The 22092-nt window shown below is 52.3% G+C and overlaps 2 protein-coding genes, 1 long non-coding RNA gene and 1 pseudogene across 5 annotated transcripts in view; 3 read left to right on the top strand and 1 right to left on the bottom strand.

Moving 5' to 3' along the window:
• LOC139247122 (nuclear factor 7, ovary-like) overlaps positions 1 to 22092 on the top strand; it is a 640289-nt gene that overhangs the window by 367250 nt on the left and 250947 nt on the right. The gene's annotated exons all lie outside the window — the stretch shown is intronic.
• Positions 1 to 22092, top strand: part of LOC139247112 (zinc finger protein 432-like) — a 521915-nt pseudogene that overhangs the window by 386085 nt on the left and 113738 nt on the right.
• LOC139247117 (zinc finger protein 432-like) overlaps positions 1 to 22092 on the bottom strand; it is a 420986-nt gene that overhangs the window by 342713 nt on the left and 56181 nt on the right. The window lies entirely within an intron of this gene.
• Positions 7 to 8112, top strand: LOC139247109 (uncharacterized). 3 transcript variants are annotated; one of them, XR_011590816.1, is made up of 5 exons: positions 7 to 97; positions 872 to 958; positions 4025 to 5265; positions 6532 to 6607; positions 7842 to 8112. It is a non-coding gene; the product is annotated as an uncharacterized lncRNA (long non-coding RNA). The 3 variants fall into 3 exon arrangements; XR_011590817.1 differs by lacking the exon at positions 7 to 97 and adding an exon at positions 105 to 501; XR_011590818.1 differs by lacking the exon at positions 6532 to 6607 and having other exon boundaries at positions 7842 to 8111.

Genomic DNA, 22092 nt, shown 5'->3' with positions numbered 1-22092 from the left:
GCCCTCCCTCCCCCAGCCCTGCCTGTGAGCGCCATTCACTCAGTGAGCGGAAGGAGATGGTTTAAACAGCCGGGAATGGAGACTCTGCGGCCCCGGGGTAAGGCAGCGAGCAGCAGCCTCCTTACAACAGCACATCGCTTTGGGAGCGTGTCCGCAGATGGGCTCAGAGATCGGCACTGAGTCCGGGGGAAGTTCAGGGGGAATCGGGGTCTGTGTGTAACAGGCGGAGTGGAGCAAGAACTGGTCTCAGTGCGTGGAGTGAGTGGGGGAAGGGAGAGGCCATTCTCGGGCTGTGTGTGGACAGCGTGTGTCCCGGGTAAGGGAGACAGAATGGGAAGGATCTGCTGTTTACAATCATTGCTGCTTTCTCCCTGCAAACCAGTAGTGAACGTTCCTGCTTTAGTTCCAGTCTCACCGTGTTTGTTGTCATTGGACAGCGAGCAGTGGAAGCAGAGCCGGACACTGAGGATTTATACAAGGACCATCTATTGCAGGCACCGGGTGAGAAATGTGAAGGACATGTTTTAAACAGCGGCTTATTGTTTTTGGTTGAACGGTTAGTGCCCTGGGAGAGGGGAGGAGCAATCTGAGCTGTGTAAAGATCCGCGCTCCATCGGGCAGTCCCATTCCTGAAGCAGGGGTTGGGTTGTGTCTGGATGTCAGTAAATTGCTGTAAATCTGCCTAACACACTTGGTGTGCAGAAGCTGGGTGCTACAATACTGCAGTCGAGTCAGACACAAACTGTTTGTATCGCTGGCTTCCCTTTGTGAATGTTCATAACGAATATTAATTGAACGATTACATTCATCACTTTAGTATTTTCTACCTCTCCTGTTCTTGAATGATCAGAGATACATTTTCTTCCTCCAGGTAAGTAATTGAAGGAACCGGAACAAATGTGAAGTTTATTCCACCTGAGACATAAGGAACAGTGCAACCGGCTCCTTGTCACACACAGTAAGTACGGTATCACTCACAGAGTGCAAATACACAGAGAGATAAGAACATAAGAAATAGGAGCAGGAGCAGGCCACATGGCCCCTCGAGCATGCTCCGCCATTTAATACAATCTTGGCTGATCCGATCCTGGACTCCGGTCCACTTCCCTGCCCGCTCCTCATAACCTCTTATTCCCTTATCGGTTAAGAAACTGTCTATTTCTGCTTAAATATATTCAATGTCCCAGTTTCCACAGTTGTCTGAGGCAGCGAATCCACAGATTTACAACCCTCGGAGAAAATACATTTCTCCTTATCTCTGTTTTAAATGGGCGGCCCCTTATTCTAAGATTATGCCCCATAGTTCTAGTCTTCCCCCATCAGTGGAAACATTCTCTCTGCATCCACCTTGTCAAGCCCACTCATGATCTTATATGTTTCGATAAGATCACCTCTCAATCTTCTGAATTCCAATGAGTAGAGGCCCAACCAACTCAACCTTTCCTCCGAAGTCAACCCCCTCATCTCCGGAAATAACCAAGTGAACCTTCTATGAACTGCCTCCAAAGCAAGTATATCCTTTTGTAAATATGGAAACTAAAACTGCATGCAGTATTCCAGGTGTGGTCTCACCAATACCCTGTGCAACTGTAGCAAGACAATAGTTGGGTTCCCAGCACTGAAACCTGCGGCACCCCACTAGTTACTGATTGCCAACCCGAGAATGAACCATTTATCCTGACTTTCTGTTTTCTGTTCATTAGCCAATCCTTTATATCAGCCATGCTGATATAATACCCCCAACCCCATGAACTTTTATCTTGTGCAGTAACCTTTTATGTGGCACCTTGTCAAATGACTTCTGGAAGTCCAAATACACCACATCCACTGGATTTTATCCACCTTCTTCATTACATCCTCCTTCTTCATTACATCCTCAAAGAATTCCAACAAATTTATCAAACATGACTTCCCCTTCATAAATCCATGCTGTCTCTACCTGACTGAATTATGCATTTCAAAATGTTATGCTACTGCTTCTTTAATAATGGACTCCAACATTTTCCCAACCACAGATGTTAGGCTAACTGGTCTATAGTTTCCTGCTTTTTGTCTGCCTCTTTTTTTTAAAATAGGGGTGTTACAGTTTCAGTTTTCTAATCTGTTGGGACCTCCCCAGAATCCAGGGATTTTTGGTAAATTACAACCAGTGCATCCACTACTCCTCTTAAGGCCCAAGGATACAAGCCATCAGGTCCAGGGGATTTATCTGCCTTTAGTCCCATTATCTTACTGAGTACCACCTTCTTAGTGATTGTGTAAAGTTCCTACCCCCCCATAGCCCCTTGACAATTCACCTTTGGGATATTGTTAGTGTCCTCTACTGTAAAGACTAATACAAAATATTTGTTTAGAGTTTCTGTCATCTCCATGTTCCCCATTACTAATTCCCCGGTCCCGTCCTCTAAGGGACCAATGTTTACTTTAGCCACTCTTTACCTTTTTATATACCTATAAAAAGTTTTGCTATCTGTTTTTATATTTTGTGCTAGTTTACTTTCATAGTCTATTCTCCCTTTCTTAATCATTTTTTTAGTAATTCTTTGCTGATTATCAATTCCACACTCACAGACGGCAGAAGTAGTCAGTCCTGCAATGATCCCAATTTGCAGATATACATTTTCAATCCAGCAATCAAACAGAGCAGGAGAGACAGAAGTTGTTAACATTTCACCACAACTCAATACCATTCACAGGTGGATCCATCAATCCCAGTCCAAAAACACACCCATTATCAGCTGGAAAGCCACTATGCTAATCTCACAATTGTGCAGCCTTAGTGACAAATCAAATATCAGAGAGAATAGACAAATAGTATCTGAAAGATAGAGAATAAAACCACAACATATACCCCAGATTGGAGACTTATCTACACATTACATACCCATCCAAAAGTCTCAGGAAGATTCAGACTGAGAGATACAGAATGAATCCCACAATCACTAACAGTACCAGAGACTGAAAAATGCAGAATGTATTCCACACTCACACAGTACCACAGATGGATAGAGACAAAATCAATCCTACACTCACACAATACTTGAGACTGAACGATACTCAATGAATCCCAGACTCTCACACCGTACCAGAGACTGAGCTACAGAATGAATCCCATACTCTCACACCGTACCAGAGATTGAGAGCTACAGAATGAATCCTATACTCTCACAAAGTACCAGAGACTCAGAGCTACAGAATGAATCCCATACTCACACACCGTACCAGAGACTGAGAGATACAGAATGAGCCCACGTTAATAAACTATACCAGAAGCTGACAGACATTGAACAAATTCAACACATACATTAAGTGGCAAATAACAACTAAAGCATGATTAACCCCACATTCAACTATTTAAATCTATATTAATGACTTGGATGAAGGGACTGAGTGTAATGCAGCCAAGTTTGTTGTTGATACAAATATGGGTGGGAAAGCAAATTGTGAGGAGGACACACAAAATCTGCAAAGGGATATAGACAGGCGAAGTGAGTGGGCAAAAATTTGGCAGATTGAGTATAATGTGGGAAAATGTGAGGTTATCCACTTTGGCTGGTTACAAATTTACAATTGGTAGTTTTTGACCAATATCGACTCCCACAGGGAGAGATAATTCTGCAATAAGGAAGGAACTGGGCAAGATTTGAAATGTTTTAACAAAGGATTCGAGGGACTCTTGCATTTTGGATCTTTATTTTGTCCACTCGAGGAGTTAGATAATAGACTTTCTCCTGTGAATATAGAGCTGTAATATTAGGCCATGATCTGTTTACTTGTTCATCTTCTGTTCAATACATTTGCTGAGTAAATTGAAAACCAGATTTGCAGGCGTGATGCTCTATTCACACATCGAAGGTGAGGGAATGCTGTGGGGCACACGTTAAGTCCAGTAGCTGAAAGCAATTAACAGACTGGGTTAAATGATTCCGGGCATGTGAAGAAACATTGCATAGAAACTAGAATTGTCTGTTGTGAATTTCTATCTTGTACTTACAGTGATGACTTTTGTAAACTCATTTTACAGGGTATTAGAAGAGGAGGATTTACAGATGAGAAACTCAAACCAAACATCACATCAAGATCTGACAGAGTCACTCAAGTCATCAGGACCAGAATATCATCGGCTTTTGAATGTGGAAGGAGAAATGTTTGTTTGTTCTGTCTGTGGGAGAGGATTTCAAACATCAGTGTGACAGGATAATCACCGAGACACACACACCCGAGTGAGAGTGTTTCAGTGCACTGACTGTGGAAAGAGCTTTAATCAGTTACAAATCCTGAAAAAACATCGCACCATTCACAGCGGGGAGAAACTGTACACTAGTTCTTTGTGTGGATGAGGCTTCAACTGATCATCCAACCTGGAGAGACACATGGACATCCGCACCATGGAGAAACCATGGAAATGTGAGGGCTGTGGGAAGAGATTCAATTACCCATCCCAGCTGGAAACTCATCAACGATTTCACACTGCGGAGAGGCCATTCACCTGCCGTGTGTGAGAAGGGATTTGCTCAGTTATCCAACCTGCTGAATTACCAGCGAGTTCACACCGGGGAGAGGCCGTTCACCTGCTCCGTTTTTGGGAAGGGATTCACTCTGTTCGTCTGTCTCCAGATACACCAGCGAGTTCACACTGAGAAGAGGCCGTTCAGCTGCTCTGTCTGTGGGAAGAGATTCACTCAGTCATCCCACTTGCTGGTACACAACAAGCGAGTTCACACGAAGGAGAGACCGTTTCCTTGCTCCGTGTGTGTGAAGGGATTCACTGTATCATCCGACCGCCTGAAACACCAACAAGTTCACAACTGACTGCAGGGGTTGGATTCTGCTGTTAATTACACCCAAGACAGAACTATGTTAATTCTGGAAGTTGGGATTTGTCTCTGCCTGTAACTGGGCTATAGTTTGATAATCTGTATAAATGTCAAATAAATCAATCAGCTTTCTTTTAAACACCGTGTGCCTAGTCCTTGATACCTCAATGACAAGACAAGCTGATTGAGGACTTGTTACGAACTGGGTGGAATCCAGCTTAGAACAGAGTTCCCACAACTTTTTAAAAGATGAATCTACAAGACATTCAAGTCTGACATTCGATTTCAAATTATGGGAAATATTCTGATAATCTGTTACTGTCACGGGGCAAAGCAGCATTGTTACTTTAACATCAGTTTAATCAAACTCAATGGGCAATCTGATCTCCAAAGGGAAACGTCTTCTTAAAGCTGATGGTGTCGGCAGTTCTGCAGCTCCTTTCTCACTGTGAGCTCATTCTTTATTTCTTCATTCATTCTCGGGATGTGGGCGAGCCAGGTCGGCATTTATTGCCCATCCTTAATTGCCCCTTTAGAAGGTGGTGGTGAGCCGCTGTCTTCTTGAACCATGCTGCAGTCTATGTGCTGAGGTCAGGCTGGTGTGTGACTTGGAGGGGAACTTGGAGGAGCTGGTCTTTCCATGGACCTGCTGTCCTTGTCCTTCTACATGGTGGAGATTATGGGTTTAGAAGGTGCAGTCACAGAAGCCTTGTTGACTTGCTGCTGTTGATGGTGACACAGTGGTCCTCATGTTTTTAATCCAAGACAGGCCTCAGCCCAGTCATTTGTTCCCAATCTTGATGCAGTGGTTCAAGAGATGACAGGTATCTGGAGCAGTATCGAGAGGTGCTGGGTATCAGGAGCAGTATCTGGGATGGGTGGGACAGTAAGCTGTGCCGTGAACACAAAGCATCTGCAAAAGGATATGGACAGGTTAAGAGAGTGGGCAATAAGGTGGCAGATGGAGCATAATGTGGGGGACTGTGAGGTTATTCACTTTAGTAGGAAGGACAGAAAAACTGAATGTTTTAAGTTGTGAGAAAATGTTAAATGTTGGGTGTTCCGAGAGGCTTGGGTGTCCTCGTACAGGAAACACACAGTTGGCATGCAGGTACAGCAAGCAATTAGGAAGGTGAATGGCATGTTGGCCTTTATTGCAAGGGGTTTGGAGTACAAGAGTGAGAAAGTCTTACTACAATTGTACAGGGCTTTGGTGAGGCCACAGAGGCGGTCCAACGAAGGTTCACCAGATTGATCCCTGGGATGAGAGGGTTGTTCTATGAGGAGAGATTGAGTAGATTATACTCTCTGGAGTTTAGAAGAATGAGAGAGGATCTCATTGAAAAATATTAGATTCTGAGGGGGATTGACAGGGTAGATGCTGAGAGGTTGCTTCCCCTGGCTGGAGAATCCAGAAATAGGGGGCATAGTGTCAGGATAAGGGGTATGCCTTTTCAGACCAAGTTGAGGAGGAATGTCTTCACTCAGAGGGTTGTGAATCTTGGGAATTCTCTACCTAAAAGGACTGTGGATGCTGAGTCATTGAGTATATCCAAGGCTAAGATAGATAGATTTATGGACTCTAGGGGAATCACAGGACTATGGGGAACAGGCCTGAAAGTAGAATTGAGGTCGATGATAATCCATGATCTTATCGAGTGACAGAGCAGGCTCCAAGTGCTTCCAATTCTTATGCTCTTCTGTTCTTAACTAGTTTCCAGAGACTGAAGGGTGTGTAACCAGAGGACACAGTTTTAACTAGCGAAAGAATCAGAGGCGAAATGAGGAAAGTAAGTACGCAGTGAGCTGTTATGATCTGGAATACACGGCCTGAAAGGGTGCCAGGAGCAGATTCAGTAATAAGTTTCTAAAGGGAATTGAGTAAATACTTGAATTGGAAAAAATGCAGGGCTATTGGGAAAGAGTAGGGGGAATGGGACTAATTGGGATATTGGGAAGGAGCAGGGGGAGTGGGACTAATTGGGATATTGGGAAGGAGCAGGGGGAGTAGGACTAATTGGGATATTGGGAAGGAGCAGGTGGAGTGGGATAATTGGTTAGATCTTTCACATGAGTTCCAGCACAGGCACCAGTGGGCTGGATGTACACGATCTGAAATGTATCATTCTTCGACTCTGTGATTCAGTAACTACATCATGTCTCTGTTTATATTACACTACACCCTGTCTCTGTTCATATTATACTAGACCCTGTCTCTGTTTATATTACACTAGACCCTGTCTCTGTTTATATTACACGAGATCCTGTGTCTGTTTATATTACACTAGGCCCTGTCTCTGTTCATATTACACTAGGCCCTGTCTCTGTTTAGATTACACTACGCCCTGTCTCTGTTTATATTACACTGGGCCCTGTCTGTGTTTATATTACACTAGACCCTGTCTCTGTTTATATTACACTGGACCCTGTCTCTGTTAATATTGCACCACACTCTGTCTCTGTATTCCACTAGATCCTGTATCTGTTTACATCACTCTGGGCCCTGTAGCAGTTATTACTGCACTAGACCCTGTCTCTATTTATATTACATGAGGCCCTAACTCATTTACTTAACGCGATTCCCTTTCTCACTTTATATTACAATACAACCTCTCTCAGCTAATACTGAACCCGGTCTTGCATCTGTAAGATATAGAGACAGATGATAGATAGAGGAATTTATAAATATTGATAATCATAAAGATATGTATTTGCATGTGTGAAAGGATGCAATCATTTTGTTTTTTTTACTTAGAAGCAGGTTTATTCTTGTTAATAGCTATCAGCAGCTGTGGGCAATGTCCTGTTGATCTGGTATTGTGTGGGTAATATTTGTGTTGAGAGGATGGGGTGAATCTTGTAACAATCTCCCAGAGATGGACTGGGATTGAGGGACAGGACTGAAGGGGAGCAATTCACTTTGCCCTACTTAGTGGCACTCTGTGTGTTAAAGGTTACTAATTCACACTGTGTCCTGTGCCAACTGTTCACAGATTTTAATGCTAAGGATTGTTTTTCCTGCAGTGTTTTCCATTGAGCTTTGCCTGGCCCACTGATTGTGTCAGACAGAGCCTGGAACAGGGACCTCACAGCACCGCCGGATGGGCAGCCGCAGGGTCCTAATGTCCGCTGGGTACACTAACTCTCATCTGGTTAAGAGAAACAACTGGGAAAAAAAGCACACACCTCACTCTATATATGTGGGGTGTGTGGGTGTACAAAGTACATCATAATGTTTGCAAGTGCATTCTGCAAAAATAAATGATTATCTTCACCAGTTATTTTTCACCATTTTATATCCTTTTATTCAGAATGTAATTGCAGATAGTTTAATATAATTCCCATTTATTGATAACCCATTGTCTTGTTTAGAAAGTGATGTCACACTGACCATTCCGTTACCAAGGTGACCATGTCTGTCCACAGTATTCAGTGGGAAAGGGGATTCAATCACACTGAGGATAATGAGCAGCACACACTGGTCTCTGCACTGATCGCCTCACCATCACACAGAATCTCCTGATATACACCTGGAGTGTGTGATGGTTGGTGTAAGTGATGGTAAAAATAAAACTACCTGTACGTGGCATGAAGTTAATAAACCTGTAATTCTCTGCCCGAATAGTTCCCTCATTTGAAAAGAATGAAACACTTTTTACTCTCGAGAGTGGGAGAGCTATAGTGGTAGGGGGTTCAATTGTAAGGGGAATAGATAGACGTTTCTGCGGCCGCACTCAAGACTCCAGGATGGTATGTTGCCTCCCTGGTGCAAAGGTCAAAGATGTCTCAGAGCGGCTGCAGGACATTTTGGAGGGGGTGGGGGGTGAACAGCCAGTTGTCGTGGTGCATATAGGTACCAACGATATAGGAAAAAAATGGGATGAGGTCCTACAAGCTGAATTTATGGAGCTAGGAGTTAAATTTAAAAAGTAGGACCTCAAAGGTAGTAATCTCAGGATGGCTGCCAGTGCCACGTGTTAGTCAGAGCAGGATAGCTCAGATGAATACGTGGCTTGAAGAGTGGTGCAGAAGGGAGGGATTCAAATTCCTGGGACATTGGAACCGGTTCTGGGGGAGGTGGGACCAGTACAAACAGGACGGTCTGCACCAGGGCAGGATTGGAACCAACGTCCTCGGGGGTGTGTTTGCAAGTACTGTTGGGAGGTGTTAAACTAATATGGCAGGGGGATGAGAACCTATGCAGGGAGACAGAGGGAAGTAGAATGGGGGCAGAAGCAAAAGATAGAAGAAGAATAGTAAAAGTGGAGGGCAGAGAAACCCAAGGCAAAAATCAAAAAGGGCCATATTACAACAAAATTCTAAAGGGGCAAAGTGTCTTAAAAAGACAAGCCTGAAGGCTCTGTGCCTCAATGCGAGGAGTATTTGGAATAAGGTGGACGAATTAACTGCACAGGCAGCAATGAATGAATATGATATCATTGGCATCACAGAGACATGGCTCTAGGGTGACCAAGGCTGGGAACTCAACATCCAGGGGTCTTCAACATTCAAGAAGGATAGACAGAAAGGAAAAGAAGGTGGGGTAGCATTGCTGGTTAAAGAGGAAATTAACGCAATAGTAAGGAAGGACATTAGCTTGGATGATGTGGAATCTGTATGGGTGGAGCTGCGGAATACCAAAGGGCAGAAAACATTAGTGGGAGTTGTGTACAGACCACCAAACAGTAGCAGTGAGGTTGGGGACAGCATCAAACAAGAGATTATGGATGCATGCAATAAACATACAGCAGTTATCATAGGTGACTTTAATCTACATATAGATTGGGCTAACCAAACTAGTAGCAATACGGTGGAGGAGGATTTCCTGGAATGTATTAGGGATGGTTTTCTAGACCAATATGTCGAGGAACCAAGTAGAGGTCATCCTAGACTGGATGATGTGTAATGAGAAAGGACTAATTAGCAATCTTGTTGTGCGAGGCCCCTTGGGGAAGAGTGACCATAATATGGTAGAATTCTTCATTAAGATGGAGAGTGATACAATTAATTCAGAGACCAGGGTCCTGAACTTAAGAAATTTAGACTGGCAGATGATACTTAAAGGGTTGACGGTGGATAGGCAATGGCAAACATTTAAAGATCACATGGCTGAACTTCAACAATTGTACATCCCTGTCTGGAGTAAAAATAAAACGGGGAAAGTGGTTCAACCATGGCTAACAAGGGAAATTAAGGATAGTGTTAAATCCAAAGAAGAGGCATATAAATTGGCCAGAAAAAGCAGCAATTCTGAGGGCTGGGAGATATTTAGAATTCAGCAGAGGAGGATAAAGGGTTTAATTAGGAGAGGGAAAATGAGAGGAAGCTGGCCGGGAACATAAAAACTGACTGCAAAAACTTCTATAGATATGTGAAAAGGAAAAGATTAGTGAAGACAAACGTAGGTCCCTTGCAGTCACATTCAGGTGAATTTATAATGGGGAACAAAGAAATGGCAGACCAGTTGAACAAATACTTTGGTTCTGGCTTCACGAAGGAAGACACAAATAACCTTCAGGAAGTACAAGGGGACCGAGGGTCTAGTGAAAAGGAGGAACTGAAGGATATCCTTATTAGGCGGGAAATTGCGTTCAGGAAGTTGATGGGATTGAAGGCCGATAAATCCCCGGGGCCTGATAGTCTGCATCCCAGAGTAATTAAGGAAGTGGCTCTAGAAATAGTGGATGCATTGGGGATCATTTTCCAACAGTCTATCGACTCTGGATCATTTCCTATGTGCTGGAGGGTAGCTAATGTAACACCACTTTTTAAAAAAGGAGGGAGAGAGAAAACAGGTAATTATAGACCAGTTATGCTGACATCAGTAGTGGGGAAAATGTTGGAATCAATTATTAAAGATGAAATAACAGCGCATTTGGAAAGCAGTGATAGGATCGGTCCAAATCAACATGGATTTATGAAAGAGAAATCATGCTTGACAAATCTTTTGGAATTTATTAAGGATGCAACTAGTAGAGTGGACAAGGGAGAACCAGTGGATGTGGTGTATTTGGACTTTCAAAAGGCTTTTGACAAGGTCCCACACAAGAGGTTGGTGTGCAAAATTAAAGCACATGATATTGGTGGTTATGCACTTACGTGGATAGAGAACTGGTTGGCAGACAGAAAGCCGAGAGTCGGGATAAACGGGTCCTTTTCAGAATGCCAGGCAGTGACAAGTGGTGTGCCGCAGGGCTCAATGCTGGGATCCCAGCTATTTACAATATACATTAATGATTTGGATGAAGGAATAAGAACATAAGAATTAGGAACAGGAGAAGGCCATCTAGCCCCTCGAGCCTGCTCCGCCACTTAACAATATGATGGCTGATCTGGCCGTGGACTCAGCTCCACTTACCCGCCCGCTCCCCATAACCCTTAATTCCATTATTGGTTAAAAATCTATCTATCTGTGACTTGAATACATTCAATGAGCTAACCTCAACTGCTTCCCTGGGCAGAGAATTCCACAGATTCACAACCCTCTGGGAGAAGAAATTCCTTCTCAACTCGATTTTAACTTGGCTCCTCTGTATTTTGAGGCTGTGCCCCCAAGTTCTAGTCTTCCCGACCAGCAGAAACAACCTCTCTGCCTCTATCGTGTCTATCCCTTTCATTATTTTAAATGTTTCCATAAGATCACCCCTCATCCTTCTGAACTCCAACGAGTAAAGACCCAGTCTACTCAATCTATCATCATAAGGTAACCCCCTCATCTCCGGAATCAGCCGAGTGAATCGTCTCTGTACCCCCTCCAAAATTAGTATATCCTTCCTTAAGTAAGGTGACCAAAACTGCACGCAGTACTCCAGGTGCGGCATCACCAATACCCTGTACAGTTGCAGCAGGACCTCCCTGCTTTTGTACTCCATCCCTCTCGCAATGAAGGCCAACATTCCATTTGCCTTCCTGATTACCTGCTGCACCTGCAAATTAACTTTTTGGGATTCATGCACAAGGACCAATTGTGGAGCAGTGGAGGCGTGTCCTGCACAGTTGGAGCTGTGAGCAGTGAGGAGAGCAGCTAGCAACTTGAGCTCCTGCCTGCAGAGCCCTGAGACCAGCCCAGGAACAGAAGGAAGGAAGGGGTTTCACCACCAAATTTACCCAGAGGGAGAGGAGGAGAACAGAAAACCTTTAAACAACTTTACCATTCTGCAAGGAGTTGGAGAGAGGGGGAAAAACCACAACAACCATCCAGTGTGGAAGGAGGGAGACTCAACTACTCTACAGGTGGGTGTGGGTGCATTTCCCCAACAGACTTTGTTGTATCGGTGGGGGGAGGAAAGAAGACCACTGAGGGCCGGAACATCGCGGGGGGTGTGTGTGTGTGTGTGGTAGTGTGCGTGGGGGCTGTGCTTACAACTGGGCCCCCCCCACAATTGGAACCCCCCCCACCCCCCCCACATTTGCCTAGCCTGGGATAGCTGGAGCTACCAGGCTGAAGAGTCATTAATCACCCTATTGAGGATCGTTAGGAGTGCCTGGTGGCTCCAGCTACCCCAGGTGAAGACATCTTCTCCCCCCACCTGAAGACCACCCCAAAGACTTTTGTGTTTTGCCATCTGGGGAGTGCACCCACCCACAGCTGCGAGGGGAGACCTGCCCTCGCAGCCCCCCCCCCTTCCCACCCCCCTCTCTCTTTCTCCGTTACCCTCTGTTTCTCCCCTCTCTCTCTGAGAACCCTTTCCTTCCAAATTTTTAAAAAAATAACAATTAAGACAACTGAGCAGAGGGAGCAAGGCCTCTCCCCAATTGTCAACGAGGGGAGAGGTGCCTCGTTAAGGGCTCCTCTGCTCAGTGAACATAAGAGGCCATTAAAGACCATTAAGGCCTGTGACTTTGGGGTGGGTGTAGCCCTTAAAGGGACCCCGTGATGGCGACCCCATCCACGCCGGTGGCAGGGCCAGCAAGGACGTATGCGCAGGTGGCAACCGCTTCCACGGCACCTCCTGCGCCACCCGCTGCCCTGCCACCATTTAGATTAATTACTAGAAAACACGGGGTCAAGAGCTACACTCACCCCACAATGAGCATTGAGGAGTGCGTGCGGGCGATGGCTGGGGTAGTCGGCCCCTCGGCCATTGTCGCAGCCTCCAAGATGTCTGGGAAGGCTGTTTTCTTCCTGGGGTCGGAGCGGGCGGTGTCCCTGGCCCTCGAAAAGGGGCTCACGGTGGGCGGGACGTTCCTGCCGGTGGATCCTCTCGAGGCCACCGCACAGGGGGTCATCGTGTCGAACGTCCCGCCCTTTGTTCCCGCTGAGCTCCTCCTCCCTCACCTACAACAACTGGGGGAGGTAAGGTCGGGGATCAACCCCATACCGCTCGGCCTCAGGGAGAACAGCCTGCGCCACGTGTTCTCCTTCCGCCGCCAGCTCTTTGTCCGGCTGGCGCGGGAGGACGTGACAGAAGGGCACTTTAATGTGGTGCACGAGGGGACTGCCTACCGCGTCTTCTGGACGTCGGACGGCGTGCGGTGCCATGCCTGCAGGGAGGTGGGGCATGTTCGTAAGAACTGCCCCGCCTCCAAGGCCGCCAAACCACCGAAGGCGGCCAAGGCTGGCGCTGCCGCCACCCCTCCCCCTAGTTGCGTCCGCGTGCCGGGAGCCATGGGTGCGCGGGCATCGTCGGAGGCCTTTGTTTTCAGGGCCTCCGGCGGGGGGGAGGGAGAGCGTCCGAGCGGAAAGAAGGCGCGGAAGAAGGAGAAACATCTAGAGGCGGGTCCCCTCGGTGCGCCGGAAAGTCTGACCACCGCGCTCAGCCCAACCCAGTCACCGGCGAGCGCGGGGTGCCCCGAGCCCGTGCCCGGGCCCTTGAATACCACCACAGAGGGGCCCAGGCGCGGGCAAGAAAAGGAAAAGGGGGGGGCGGAGCGGGAGGCCTCGGCAGACATGGAGGTCTCCCTGACTCCGCGCGCCCCCAGGAACAAAAAGAGGCACCGCCCCAATGAGGCGGAGGGGGAACAACATCCCTCCGCGGAGGAGGCGGTGCCCGCCGCGTGTCCCGCGTCCCCCACCAGCGCCCCCAAATTGCGCTGCAGGCGCGAGGAGTCTTTCCCCGGGGAGGGTGAGACAGTTGAGGCTGCCCAGCCTCTGCCTCCCGGGGATGGAGTGGAAGATCTGCCTGTCGTGGGGGGCGTGGGGACCGCGGAGGAATGCGTAGCCGCCGGGTCGAGCGTCCCGGGGACCGAGGCGGGCGGGGCCGAAAAGGCCGAACCTGAGCCCGCCCGGCTATTATCCAACTTCCCCCGGGAGTCGCTCGACCCGGCAGAAAAACAAACAAATAACTATGACACTGTAGATGCTGGGCCGGGGGGTGGCAGCGGGGAGGGGGAGGAACACCCACCCTCGCCCCTTACTTTGGAGCTGGAGCACTTGGAGGGCCTGGGGATTTCCTATGGCCGGGTCTCTCCTTGTTCTCCGGTTCCTGGGGCGGAGGGGGAACCCCTTCCGCTGTCATTTCCCGACCCGGCACCATTTTTAAAAGAGCCCAGTGGGGACTCCTCTGCCGACGATCCTGGGGGTGGGATCGGGGCAGTGCCAGGGCCGGTTGGAGCGGCCGGTTCATTTGCCGTACCTTGTGCGGTCGATGGGCCGGCTGCTGGCGGCCACCTCCCGGAGGAGGACGGGGACTCGGTGGGGGACGCGGGTGAAGACCTAGAGACCACCGCCAGGGAGGCGGTGGATCTGCTCGCGGCCGCCGCTGAGGCCCTCCTCGTTCCTGCAAAGGAACTCCGGGACTTTTTGGCCCAGAGCCGGGGTCGCCGCGACCAAGCCCGACTGGCCCTGGAAAAATGGTCCGAGCCAGAGCTGATCAAGGGGTCCGTCCGCGCCGCCGTTAAAACCTTGGCCGCGGGCGGGCCCTTGACAAAGGAGCAGCACCTTGAGCTGCGCGAGCTCGAGGGACTCCTCGCTGGGCTGCGGAGGGAGCGGAGTTCAACAAAAGACTCCGCTCCCTCCCCCACAATAGGTTAAGGTAGAGGTTGCACTATGCTTTTGCCATGAAGATAACCATAGCCAGCCTCAACATCAACGGCGGCAGAGGGGCACGCCGTAGATTTGACAATTTTTCGCTCCTGCGGGAGGGGAAATATGCGGTGTGCTTCCTGCAAGAAACCCACACCGTTCCGGGAGACGAAGCCACGTGGCTCCTGGAATGGCAAGGAGAGGTCCGCATGAGCCACCTCACCGCCATTTCTAGTGGGGTGGCCATCTTGCTGGGCCCGCATTTTCAGCCGGAGATCTTGGGGGTCGAGGAGCCCGTGCCAGGCCGCTTGCTGCACGTAACGGTTCGCCTGGGGGACGTGCCGCTCCATCTCGTGAACGTGTACGCCCCTCATCCCGGCCCGCAGCAAACGCGCTTCTTTGAAGAGGTGTCCGCTCTTCTTGGCTCCGTCGACGTCGGCGACTGCATTGTCCTCGGGGGGGATTTTAACTGCACCCTCGAGGCGAGGGACCGCTCCGGTGCCCCGCAGTGCATGACGGCGATGGAGAAGTTGAGGGACCTGGTCGGGTCCTTCGACTTGGTGGACGTCTGGCGAAATCTCCACCCCGACTCCAGCGCCTTTACTTGGGTGAGGCCTGGAGTTGGATGGTCTAGAGTCGACCGCCTTTACGTGTCTCGGGCGTACGTTTCCTGCGTCCCGGCGGCCTCCATGCGGCCGGTGCCGTGTTCGGACCACCACCTGGTGTGGGCGGAGCTCGCTTCGCTCCGCGCGAGGACGGGGTCCGCGTACTGGCACTTTAACAACCGGCTGCTGGAGGACGTGCGGTTCCAGGACTCGTTCCGTCGATTCTGGTCCGACTGGAGAAGGAAGCAGGGGGGCTTCCCCTCCTTGAGGCTATGGTGGGACGTGGGCAAGGCTCACGTCCGCGTCTTCTGTCAAGAGTACGCGAGGGGGTCGACCAAGAGGCGGGCGGCCAGAGTCGGGCGCCTAGAAAAAGAGGTGCTCGACCTGGAAGCCCGTCTCGGTCAAGTCGTCCAGGACCCGGCCCTGCGGACGGTGTACGAAGCGAAGAAGGCCGCGCTGAAGGACCTGCAGCTCGTCGGGTCCCGAGGCGCGTTCGTGAGGTCGCGGATCCGGTTCCTGCGGGATCTGGACCGCGGCTCCCCCTTCTTCTACTCGCTGGAAAAAAGGCAGAGTGTCCGTAAGCAGCTCTTGACGCTGCTGGCCGACGACGGCTCTCTCGTCTCGGATCCGGAGGGCGTCAACAACAGGGTCCGTGAATATTACGGGGCTCTGTTCTCTCCGGATCCGTCCAGCGAGGAAGCGCGTAGAGTTTTGTGGGAGGACCTGCCGAAGGTCAGCCCGGAGGGCGCCGAAAATCTGGAAGCTCCGCTAAGCCTGGCGGAGCTGACCGGTGCCCTCGCCCGGCTCTCGAGGGGAAAATCCCCGGGGCTGGACGGGCTGACCGTGGAGTTCCACAGGGCGTTCTGGGACGTCCTGGGGAGCGACTACGCGCGGGTCCTGGGGGAAAGTCTGGCGACCGGGGAGATGCCCCTCTCTTGGCGCAGGGCAGTCATCGTCCTGCTGCCTAAGAAGGGCGATCTCCGCCTCCTTAAGAACTGGCGCCCGGTCTCCCTCCTCAGCACGGACTACAAAATCTTCGCCAGGGCGATGTCTGCTCGCCTTGGTGCCGTGCTGGACCACATGATCCACCCCGACCAGTCATACACGGTCCCGGGCCGGACAATCCACGATAACATCCATCTGGTCCGGGACCTCATCCATTGTTCCCAGGAGGCTGGTCTGTCGGTCGCCTTCCTATCCCTCGACCAAGAGAAGGCGTTCGACAGGGTGGATCACGACTATCTGCTCGGAACTCTGCGCGCTTTCGGGTTCGGGACGCATTTCGTCGCCCGGATCCGACTTTTGTACGCCGCCGCGGAGTGTCTGATTAAGGTTAACGGGTCCTTGACGGCGCCCCTTCGCTTTAGGAGAGGGGTGCGCCAGGGATGCCCCATGTCCGGCCAGTTATACGCCGTTTGCGTGGAGCCTTTCCTGCGCCTCTTGCGGACGAGGTTGACGGGACTGGCTCTGCAAGGGCCGGGCGTGGAGGTCGTCCTCTCGGCTTACGCTGATGACGTGCTCCTCGCGGTAGAGGATCCCGCTGACCTGCGGAGGATGCGTGAGTGCCAGGAGATTTACTCGGCCGCGTCCTCCGCCAGGATCAACTGGGAGAAATGTTCCGGACTCCTGGTGGGTCAGTGGCGGGTGGACTCCCTGCCGGAGGAGCTCAGGCCTTTTGCCTGGAGCACGACCCATCTCCTCTATCTGGGAGTCTACCTTAGCCCCGACGAGGAAGCCTGGCCGGCGAACTGGCAGGAGCTGGAGGCCAAGGTCGCCGCTCGCCTAGGGCGCTGGACAGGACTGCTCCGAGTGCTGTCCTACAGGGGTCGAGCGCTAGTCATAAACCAGCTGGTGGCCGCAATGCTGTGGTACCGGCTGGTCACTTTGACCCCTCCCCCTGCGTTTGTCGCCAAGATACAGAAGAAGCTGGTGGACTTCTTCTGGAACAACAGGAAGCACTGGGTCTCTGTCGCGGTCTTGAGTCTCCCGCTTGAGGAGGGCGGTCAGTCGTTGGTGTGCGTCAGCGCCCAGCTCGCGACTTTCCGTCTTCAGACCCTGCAGAGATACCTTTACGTCGAGCCCCCTCCTAGGTGGTGTGCTCTGGCGAGGTATTTCTTCCGCCAGCAGCTCGACCTCAATTATGACACGCAGCTCCTGTTTGTGAACTTGGGGGGTGCCAGGACCGCCCTCCGGGAGCTGCCTGTCTTTTACAGGGAACTCATCAGGGACTGGAACAAAGTCTCCACCAAGCGCAGCTCTCCGCCGGCTGGAGTGGCGGCCGTCCTGCAGGAACCGCTGCTCGGGAATCCGTACCTCCACGGCCGAGGCTTCATGTGGCGGTCGGAAGAGAGGGCTGTGGCTGGTGAGGTGACCAGGGTCAGGGACCTGCTCGATGGCGGAGGAGCGGGCTGGATGGCGCCAGTCACGCTGGCGCGGCGCCTAAATTCTGCCAACGTCCGCCGCGCGGCCGATGCCATCGAGTCGCTAAAAACAGCTCTGGGCCCTGACTCCGTTAGGTGTATCGAGGAGGCTCAAGCACGTGGGGAGATCCCGTCCGAACTGACCCCCGTCCGGACGGAATTCCTCATCGGCGCCAAACCCCGGAACCTCCCTCGGGGGCCGGCGCCTCACAACTTGAGCCGCCTCGGGGAAATCCCCTCCGTGCCTTTCAGTTCCGCGCGGAGGGGTTTCCTGTACGGGCTGCTCCTGCACACCCTCAACTTTGCCATCCTCGCCGGCCGTCCGGACACGCCATGGCGTACCATCTTGCCGTCCGGAGGAGGCGGGGGTCCCCGATGGAGGGCACTCTACGCAGGGGTCCTCCCACTATTCATCGGGGACTTGGCCTGGAGGGTGGTGCACGGAGCAGTGCCGTGCAACAAATTTTTAAGCCGGTTCACGGACTCCCAGGCCGCCTGCAATTTCTGCGGTCTGGAGGAGTCCGTGTTCCATGTTTTTATGGAATGCACGAGGTTGCAGCCCCTGTTTTATTATTTGAAGGGGCTGCTCCTGAAATTCTGGCTGCACTTCAGTCCCACTCTCCTGATCTTTGGGCACCCTGTGCGGAGGGGAGCGGGTAGGTCCGAGGGCCTCCTCGTAGGACTGCTCCTGGGCACGGCCAAGGGTGCCATCAGCCGGTCCAGGCAGCGGGCGGTCGAGGGGGTCGTTCAACCTGACTGCCTGCCTCTCTTCCGCTCTTACATCCGATCCAGGGTGTCCTTGGAGATGGAGCACGCGGTGTCCACCGGTACGCTCGCGGCCTTCCGCGAGAGGTGGGCACCGGAGGGACTGGAGTGCATCATCACGCCCGGCAACCAAATTTTAATTTGATTTTACGTTTTAAAGTTTAATTTGTTTTAATTGCCGGTGCTTTTAGTGTCCCCCTCTCCTTTTATAGGGGGCACTGGAAAAAGGAAAAATTTGATTTTAGTGCCCCAAAAAAAAAAACACAAAAAAATAAATAAAAAAGGGGCCTTGTAAATGTCTTGTGTGTGTCATCCAGGTCGGGTGGCACGGATACATGTTTTATGTTTTTGCAGGTGAACTCCAAAAAGAGTTTCATGCACAAGGACCAATTGTGGAGCAGTGGAGGCGTGTCCTGCACAGTTGGAGCTGTGAGCAGTGAGGAGAGGAGCTATCAACTTTTGCTCCTGCCTGGAGAGCCCTGAGAACAGCCCAGGAAGAGAAGGAAGGAAGGGGCTTCACCACCACTTTCACCCAGAGGGAGAGGAGGAAAAAGCAGAAAACTTTGAACAACTTTACCATTCTGCAAAGAGTTGGAGAGAGGGGGAAAAGACCAAAACAACATCCAGTGTGGAAGGAGGGAGACTCTACAATTCTACAGGTGGGTGTGGGTGCATTTCCCAAAAAGACTTTGTTGTATCGGTGGGGGGAGGAAAGAAGACCACTGAGGGCCGGAACATCGCGGGGGGTGTGTGTGTGTGTGGTAGTGTGCGTGGGGGCCGTGCTTACAACTAGGCCCCCCCCCACAATTGGAACCCCCCCCACCCCCCCCACATTTGCCTAGCCTGGGATAGCTGGAGCTACCAGGCTGAAGATTTTCATTAATCACCCAATTAAAGATCGTTAGGAGTGCCTGGTGTCTCCAGCTACCCCAGGTGAAGACATCTTCTCCCCCCACCTGAAGACCACCTCAAAGACTTTTGTGTTTTGCCATCTGGGGAGTGCACCCACCCACAGCTGCGACGAGAGACCTGCCCTCGCAGCCCCCCCCCCTTCCCACCCCCCCCCCCCCTTTTCTCTGTTACTCTGTTTCTCCCCTCTCTCTCTGAGAGCCCTTCCTTCCAAATTTAATTTAAAAAAACAAACAATTTAAGACAACTGAGCAGAGGGAGCAAGGCCCCTCCCCAATTGCCAACTAGGGGAGAGGTGTGCCTCATTAAGGGCTCCTCTGCTCAGTCAATCTACAAGAGGCCTAATAAAGACCATTAAGGCCTGTGACTTTGGGGTGGGTGTAGCCCTTAAAGGGACCCCGTGATGGCGACCCCATCCACGCCGGTGGCAGGGCCAGCAAGGTCGTATGCGCAGGCGGTGTCCACATCCACGGCACCTCCTGCGCCAGCCGCTGCCCTGCCACCTTTCAGACTAATAACTAAAAAACACGGGGTCAAGAGCTACACTCACCCCACAATGAGCATTGAGGAGTGCGTGCGGGCGATGGCTGGGGTAGTCGGCCCCTCGGCCATTGTCGCAGCCTCCAAGATGTCTGGGAAGGCCGTGTTCTTCCTGGGGTCGGAGCGGGCGGTGTCCCTGGCACTTGAAAAGGGGCTCACGGTGGGCGGGACGTTCCTGCCGGTGGACCCTCTCGAGGCCACCGCGCAGAGGGTCATCATTTCAAACGTCCCGCCCTTTGTTTCCGCTGAGCTCCTCCTCCCTCACCTACAACAACTGGGGGAGGTAAGGTCAGGGATCAACCCCATACCGCTCGGCCTCAGGGAGAGCAGCCTGCGCCACGTGTTCTCCTTCCGCCGCCAGCTCTTTGTCCGGCTGGCGCGGGAGGACACGACGGAGGGAGATTTTAATGTGGTGCACGAGGGGACTGCCTACCGCGTCTTCTGGACGTCGGACGGCGTGCGGTGCCATGCCTGCAGGGAGGTGGGGCATGTTCGCAAGAACTGCCCCGCCTCCAAGGCCGCCAAACCACCGAAGGCGGCCAAGGCTGGCGCTGCCGCCACCCCTCCCCCTAGTTGCGTCCGCGTGCCGGGAGCCATGGGTGCGCGGGCATCGTCGGAGGCCTTTGTTTTCAGGGCCTCCGGCGGGGGGGAGGGAGAGCGTCCGAGCGGAAAGAAGGCGCGGAAGAAGGAGAAACATCTAGAGGCGGGTCCCCTCGGTGCGCCGGAAAGTCTGACCACCGCGCTCAGCCCAACCCAGTCACCGGCGAGCGCGGGGTGCCCCGAGCCCGTGCCCGGGCCCTTGAATACCACCACAGAGGGGCCCAGGCGCGGGCAAGAAAAGGAAAAGGGGGGGGCGGAGCGGGAGGCCTCGGCAGACATGGAGGTTTCCCTGACTCCGCGCGCCCCCAGGAACAAAAAGAGGCACCGCCCCAATGAGGCGGAGGGGGAACAACATCCCTCCGCGGAGGAGGCGGTGCCCGCCGCGTGTCCCGCGTCCCCCACCAGCGCCCCCAAATTGCGCTGCAGGCGCGAGGAGTCTTTCCCCGGGGAGGGTGAGACAGTTGAGGCTGCCCAGCCTCTGCCTCCCGGGGATGGAGTGGAAGATCTGCCTGTCGTGGGGGGCGTGGGGACCGCGGAGGAATGCGTAGCCGCCGGGCCGGACGTCCCGGGGACTGAGGCGGGCGAGGCCGAAAAGGCCGAACCTGAGCCCGCCCAGCTATTATCCAACTTCCCCCGGGAGTCGCTCGACCCGGCAGAAAAACAATTAAATAATTATGACACTGTAGATGCTGGGCCGGGGGGTGGCAGCGGGGAGGGGGAGGAACACCCACCCTCGCCCCTTACTTTGGAGCTGGAGCACTTGGAGGGCCTGGGGATTTCCTATGGCCGGGTCTCTCCTTGTTCTCCGGTTCCTGGGGCGGAGGGGGAACCCCTTCCGCTGTCATTTCCCGACCCAGCACCATTTTTAAAAGAGCCCAGTGGGGACTCCTCTGCCGCCGATCCTGGGGGTGGGATCGGGGCAGTGCCAGGGCCGGTTGGAGCGGCCGGTTCATTTGCCGTACCTTGTGCGGTCGATGGGCCGGCTGCTGGCGGCCACCTCCCGGAGGAGGACGGGGACTCGGTGGGGGACGCGGGTGAAGACCTAGAGACCACCGCCAGGGAGGCGGTGGATCTGCTCGCGGCCGCCGCTGAGGCCCTCCTCGTTCCTGCAAAGGAACTCCGGGACTTTTTGGCCCAGAGCCGGGGTCGCCGCGACCAAGCCCGACTGGCCCTGGAAAAATGGTCCGAGCCGGAGCTGATCAAGGGGTCCGTCCGCGCCGCCGTTAAAACCTTGGCCGCGGGCGGGCCCTTGACAAAGGAGCAGCACCTTGAGCTGCGCGAGCTCGAGGGACTCCTCGCTGGGCTGCGGAGGGAGCGGAGTTCAACAAAAGACTCCGCTCCCTCCCCCACAATAGGTTAAGGTAGAGGTTGCACTATGCTTTTGCCATGAAGATAACCATAGCCAGCCTCAACATCAACGGCGGCAGAGGGGCACGCCGTAGATTTGACAATTTTTCGCTCCTGCGGGAGGG

Source organism: Pristiophorus japonicus, unplaced genomic scaffold (assembly GCF_044704955.1).
Source record: "Pristiophorus japonicus isolate sPriJap1 unplaced genomic scaffold, sPriJap1.hap1 HAP1_SCAFFOLD_258, whole genome shotgun sequence".
Classification (NCBI taxonomy): Eukaryota; Metazoa; Chordata; class Chondrichthyes; family Pristiophoridae; genus Pristiophorus; species Pristiophorus japonicus.
Note: the sequence above shows the minus strand (reverse complement) of the source record. Positions and strands in the feature narration are given on the sequence as shown.